Consider the following 7,248-nt stretch of genomic DNA (forward strand, 5'->3'; position numbering starts at 1 on the left):
AATTCCATCCCTCCTCTGCTCAAGAACCCTCCATGGCTCCCATTTGCCTCAGTGTGAAAGCCAAAGTCAGCCCTGCCCCATCTGCCCCATTACTCCTCCTTGTTGACTCATCCAGCTGCCCGGGCCCCAGGCCTTGTGCCTAAAATGCTCTCCACCTGACTCCATGGCTAGCTCCTCACGGTCCTGCTTTCAGCTCAGAGATCACCTCCAGGAAGCCTTCCCTGCTCATCTAAAGTCGGCCTCTCCTGGCGATGGTGTCACCCTGTTTATTTTCTTGGCATCACCCTGTTTATTTTCTTCGTGGTGCTTGTCACAATCTGCAAGTATTTCATTGTGTTTTCCCTTTCTCATTGTCAGCCTCCACCCTCAGGATGTCAGCTCAGAGGGGACAGGGGTTCTTGCCTCTTCTATAGTACCTTATCCCAGGGCAGGACGGAGTGCTGGTACACAGCAGGCACTCAGTATTCAGGCAGCTGAATGAACGTTAACAGCTGGGCACAGTCCCTGGCCTGGGGAAGTGCACAGTGTTAGCAAAAGTAGAAGCAGAGGCCAGTGAGGAAGCTATTGCTCTAATCATGATGATATGTCTTGGTGAAGGGGATGAAAAGTATGCAGTTTGGGATATAATTGGAAGAGGAGATGATCTGATTGATTACACGTGGAATGTGAAAGGCTCCAAAGAAGCAGGAGGAAGCAGCGCTGAGAGGGCAAGCCCAGGCGGAGTCCTGCAGAGGACAGACATCGCCTGATCTCGTGGGGTAGCTCCGGAGGATGAGTGATGTCTCCAAGCCATCCTGCACTAAGTTCCTGATTAAAGGCAGCCTGGGGAAATGTAAGCTCCCAGGCACTTCTGATTCTCTGAGTGTGCACTGGCAACGTGGCCCAGAGCCCAGCGGCAGTTCTCTGAAGAATAGGTGCAGGTACAGGCAGTTGAGCAAAAGCACACAAAGCCCTGGCAAGGGTGCGGAGTAACGATAAAGTGGACCCGAAGGGATCCGGGCAGGTAGGTTGATTTTGGACTCCCTGAATACAACACCTCCAAGGGAAGCTGTCACATAGATGGTTGCACGTGTGGGTCTGGACCTCAGGGGGACTTGCAGGGTGGAGGCAGGCCATCGGGAGTGCCCAGTTTTTTGGTGGTCTTTTAAGTCCCAGGGCTGGCTGAGACCATCTGCCCTCAAGAGAGAGGCAGGTCTGAGCCCCAGGGAGAGGAGAAGGAGAAAAAGTGCACGTGGGGAGAGTCAGAGAGGGGTGTCTGGAACGGGGGAAGACAGGGATGTGGGTATAAGCACTCCTGGCTTTCGTGGTGGAAGAATATGAATGGGAACAACTGTTTGCTCAGATAAGACGAAAGGTCATCGGCAGAGAGCAGCACATGGAGAGATGTGGGAAGCTGAGAGAATGAAGGCGTGAGAAGTCATCTTTGCGCACAAAGCATGGGAGAGCACTGCGTGAACAAGGAATGTTACAAGGGTTGTGGGGGTTCTTTCTTTTTTCCTGAGGCTCTCTGAGGTGTGAGGTGCAGGCGGAAAGCTAGAGTTAGTTGGGGTTGTCGGAGAGGAGCAGGGACCTGAGCGCATGTACACAAGTGATGCAGGAGGGGTCCTATTTCTTCTATAGCTTTCAATGCACCCAGAGTGAAAGCCACTGTCCCCAGGTGGGTCTCTAGGGCCCTACAGGACCTCTCTGACCTTTCCTGGATGGTGCTTGCTCCCCTCCTCCCTCTAGCCCTTGGGGATCTTTGCTGCTCCTTCCACAAGCACAGTCAATCTCTGGGACTTTGCACTGGCTGTTCCCTCTGCCTAGAACATCCTCCATCCTGCAAACTGCTTGACAAGGTCATCTGACTCCCTGGAATGACTTTCCTGCAGACCATCTGACTTCAAACTGCAGCCATCCCAGCCCTGCCCACCAATCCCCAATTTTTTTCACCATTGCCACTGTGGACATAGGATATACTTCACTCATTGTTTATTGCCTTCCCCCACTTCTAGGTCAGCTCCACAAGAGCAGATCCATGCGATGGTTTTTTCACTGTGTCCCAGAAGCTGCTCCTGGCTGGAAGCCCTCCAAAGCCAGCTCCTCCAGCACCCAGGGACAGTCTGTGAGTTATCAACAGACTTTACTCAAGCTCTTCTCTGCTCTGGTGGTGGGCGTTCAGTTTTGCAGTTTGCTTCTCTGAGACGTATGGCTCCAGAATGATCCAGGATGAGGCCAGGCCAGGGGGAGAGGACCGCTGCCCTTTTAGAAAAGAAGCAAGCAGGCACGGTGTTCCAGCCAGTTACAGGCTGACAGAAAACTCATAGTGGCCCAGGCAATGAACAGCCACAAAGATGTCTTTCAATTCTATAAGATTTTAGAACATGATGGAAGAAGAGGCCTGGTGATTGGCTGGAGGTAACTTCCTGGGGTGCTGACAATGTTCCTTATCTTGAGTGGGGTGGTAGTTACACAGATGTATACTCTGCAAAAATTTACCAGGCTGTAGATTTAGGATTGGATAAATATGATATTACCTACCTGTGAAACTGGACTGACTTGGGCACAGGGGAGGGGGAGGCAGTTGGTGACCCATGCATAAGTGCTCCTTGCATTGGCCATTTCGAGTGCTCTAAGCCAAGCACTTCATGTAGTAGATATAAGGGAATGAACAGGAACCCTGTTCTTGGTCTCAGAGTTCACTCTCTAGCAAGGAAGACAGATAATAAACAACAAAACAAAATAGACAGTGATAAACACTTTGAGGAGAAATAAAGTGGGTTAACAGGATAATGCTCTTTAAGAAAGGGTGGTCAGGGTAGGCAGGGCTCTCTGAGGATGCGATGCTGGAGCAGAGGGCAGAAAGAAGTGAGGGAGGGAGGGAGGGAGCTCTGAATACTGAGGGAAGTGTGCTTCAGGCAGAGGGAACAGCCAGTGCAAAGGCCCTTGGGTGAGAGGGTGCTTGAATGAAGGAAGGAACGAAGTGTGAAAGGACACATCAAACTATACCCTGGCCTTCCATCCTCCCAACCCAGTGGCCCCAACAGAACTTCTTTTTCTCAGATGATCAGAGGGAAGTCCCAGAGTTGCCTCTCCTTTGGCTGGTTTTGGTGAAATGCCATCTCTGAACCAGTCTCTGGGCCAGGAGTTCTGATCAGACAGGCTCTGGGCAGAGACTGGGAGATGGGAAAAAGCAGCAGAGAGGTGACTCCCCAAAGGCAAGTCTTGATTCTCAGAACAAAAATGGAAGAAGGCCAAGCTGGTCAAAGCCACAAACAGCTGCTCTGAGGCGAGAGCAAAAATTAAGAGCAGCAGGAATATCAGGGTGGCAGGGAGGGTCCCGGTGGGTGAAGATGATGACCTTAAAGGTGGTCAGGGTCCTACACACAGCCCAAATGATAGCATCACTGTGCATGGCTATGTGCATTATTTTCCCCAAGTCTCAACATTCTGGGGCTCAAAAGATGTGGCCACAACGTGATTGCACTCTTGCTCTTTTCCTCTTCTTTAATTTTTTTTTTTTTTACTTATTGTTTTTGAGGGAGGAGGAAATTAAGTTTGTATGTATTTATTTTAATGGAGATACTGGGGCTTGAACTCAGGACCTCATGCATGCTAAGCACGTACTCTACTATTGAGCTATGCCCTCCCCCCTTCATCTTTTTAAATTTAAAATTTTAAAAAATTGTTGTAAAGTATACACAACATTAAACCTTAGCCATTTTTAAGTGTGCAGTTCACATTGTTGGGTTAACCATCATCCATCTCCAGAACTCTGTCCACAGTAAACATTGACTCCCCCCACCCCTCCCCCAGCCCCTGGCACCCACCATCCTACTTTCTGTGTCTATGGATTTAGCTCCTCTAGGAACTCATGTAAGTGGACTCATACAGTATTTGTCCTTTTTGGGAGCTGGTTTATTTCACTTCACAAAGTGTCCTCAGGGCTCATCCATGTTGTAGCAGGTGTCAGCATTTCCTCTTAAGGCTGAATAATATGCCACTGTATGGATGAACCACATTTTGTTTATCCATTCATTTATCCACTGATGGACATTTGGGTTGCTTCCATCTTTTCTCTGGTACTGCTGCTATAAACATGGGTGTACAAGTATCTCGAGTCCCCGCTTTCATTTCTTTTGACTATATACTCAGAAGTGAAATTGCTGAATGATACGTTAATCTTATGTCTAATTTTGGAGGAAACGTTGTGCTGTTTTCTTGCTCTGTCTTTTGGCTTAGCTCTTTCAGGTTGGTTTCAGTCTGTCAAGTTCTTTCATCAAGGAAACACTCGCTGCCCCCCAACCATACCTTGTACTTCCCTGGCTTCCAGATCAGAGAAATGATGGCTTCTCTTACCCCCAAATTCCAAGGCTGGTGCTCACTGGCTCTGACTGGCCTGATTTTGGCCAGTTACACCTAAGTCAATCACTGTGGCTAGGCCATGGGCCTAGATTCAGTGTTCAGCACTGGGGATCTGACAACTAAACTACAGACTGAGCAAGGGAGCGGGGTGGTTCTCCAAAGCACTGTGGTCAGTCTATGTCCACTCTACTCAGAGGGTGGGAAGGCAGCAGGCATGGTTCAAAGAACTTTCAAGTGGAGATCTTGGGTGTGATCAGGGAACTCTGGGGTTGGGGGGAACTGAAGGAGGAGAAATCTTTGAAGATGAGGAAGGTAAGGGATGGAGAGAATGTTCATGAAGACACTGAAGTCCCGGAGGATGGCAGAACCTATTTAGATAGAGGGACAACAAGAGAGGGTCAGATCTCTCTTCAACCAATGAGGGGGCAGGTGTAGCAGAGAGAGGAGGAAGAGGAGGGGATTTAGCCAGATTACAGGGGCGGGGAGGGTGTTAGCAAAGGTAAGGAGGTGACAGAATGGTTATGCGTACAGGGGGGTTGTTAACCATGGGTTAATGGAAAGGCAAGGGTGGGAGATTGGGTCAGGGTGGAGATGCACAAATGAGAAGGGGCAGATGGCATCTTAGGTCTCCATCTTGCAGTGGTGACCAAGAACATGGACAAAGAAGGCTGGGCTTAAAACCTCTTATTCAGCAGCTCCTGTTGGGTGGGGTATAGATGTGGGTCCACAGGGAATACACTTTTAATAGAGTTCTGGTTTTGCTGTCATCTCAATGAATCACCTCACTCACTAAAAGGACCCTATTGGACACCAGTCCAATAGGTAACAATCATGACCACAACTGTTCAGCATTCACTCCATACCAGCCACTCCAGCAACTCTTTGAGGTTCAAAAACTCTTCAGATCCATCCTGGGCTCTCCCATGGAGCCTTTGTAACCATGATTCTTTCTACCCCTATCATGCCTTAGAGGAATGAGAGGCTCAAAAAGTAACTTCTTTAGCAATGTAACCTTGGGTCCCTCCCAAGAAAGGTCAGAAAACTAGAAACCTTCCTTGTTCTGCCACTTGGTAGCGCTGTTAGCTTAGTCAAGTTGCCCCATCTCTGAGCCCGTCTCAAGTGTCAGAGAGGTAGCTGATCTCTAACTGTAGCTGATCTCTAACTTTAGTGCAGAAGGCAGTTATCACCTTTATTGTTATGGTGACCTTGAAAAACCTAAATTTATTTTAGCTAATTTTGTCGGAATACACGACCCACTCATTTGACCAACACTTTTTTCAATCTCAACCTTTATTTAGGAAAGATCTCCAAGTAGATGAAAAAAAAGAGCAAGATGCGGAATGTCTATTATTTATCTTAAAAACACCAATAAAGATATAAGCAAGCATCTCTGGAAATAAAACCTCTCTGTAGAGATACACAAAAAGCTTTACAATGGCTGTCAAAAAAGAGGGTGTCCGGAGGAGTCAAACTGTCTTCTCACGTCCTTTTGCACATTTAACATTTTACACCGTGTGAACAGAGTATCGGTTCAAGAGCCTAAAGTATAAATAAAATGAAACGCGATAGGTACAGCGTGCACTCATTCTGTAATTCTATTTTTACATCTTACCTTTTTAATAATAGCCATAATTTTGGGGCATTTGTACTGTGCAAAGAATTGTGCCAGGTGCTTTTAAGAAAAAAGTCATCACCATTTTACAGATAAGGAAACGGAGTCTCAGACAAGTGCACTATTCTTATTACACCGGGGGATTCAAACCTAGGGCAACATTGGCTCTTGAATCCTTAACAGGTTAGCCGCACCATGCCTATGTTTTCACAAGGAAGATCCGTTAACAGGCTGTAAGTCTTGAACGACCTCTCATCTTCTTCAGGTAGGAAACCTTTCCAACTACTTGTTCCGAATCTCGGCAGCGTCTGAATCACAGCCTCGCACGTGCCAGCCTGATCCTGAAATGGAGCGGAGCGGGGCTTAGTTTAGGTATAGACTGTACACTGGGGATTGATTTCAAGAGGCGTCCAGGAGGATTCAACAACACTAAGCTTGTAAAGAGAAGGCGCTCGGTCCCCCGTGCCTTTACTTATGGGTCCGGGATGTGGTTGGCCGAACATCTCAGTCGCAGCCCTCGCGATCCCACAAAAGATCGTTAAGCCTCCAGCCGGGCCTTTTTCTGGACCGGGCCTCAGTTTCTCCATCTGTGAAAAGGGGACTGGAAGATCAAGACCAAATTAGCTGTGCCCTTCGGAGGCTCCCGGCACGGCAGTCCGGCTGGACGCTACACCAGAGAAAGTTCGCAACACCAAAGAGCCGGGACGCTCGCCGGCTCCAGCCCTGGAGAAGCAAACAGCTCGGCTAGGCTGTTCCTCGCACACGCACCTCGGGTCGGCTCGGCCTCTCGCGGGAGATTCGGGCAGTGGGGAGGAACTTCCGTGGGACGGCCTTCCACGGAGGCCGAATATCCTCTACAGAGATCTAACCCCAATGAAGACGCTCACGCACCACCCTCTCAGAGCTGTTTCCGCCAACGTACTCATGGAGACCGGTGTAAAATGGCGGCCGCGCAGGCGTGCAAACTTGCAGCCGCATGGAGGCTCCGCCCCTCACTCAGTGTCACGTGGTAATGGCCGCTCAAAAACCGCAATTGAAAAAAAGAGCGGCGGTGTTGTCACATGATGCAGGCCTACCAATAAGGTAAAGGGAAGCAGCCAAAGCCCTTATCATGTGGCCAAGGAGAGCTCTGACTTCGTCACTGTCACATGATCAAGCAAAGGCGTGGAAAGGGGAGGGAAACGTCCCGAAGATACGTAACGTCTACGTTCCTGTCACGTGACTAGGACCCGCCTCCTTCTCTCCCTCTGGCCCTCCCTCCCTCTCCGGCTGGGCCTGCGTCGAGCGGCAAC

The sequence above is a fragment of the Camelus bactrianus genome, chromosome 22, assembly GCF_048773025.1.
Source record: "Camelus bactrianus isolate YW-2024 breed Bactrian camel chromosome 22, ASM4877302v1, whole genome shotgun sequence".
Lineage (NCBI taxonomy): Eukaryota > Metazoa > Chordata > Mammalia > Artiodactyla > Camelidae > Camelus > Camelus bactrianus.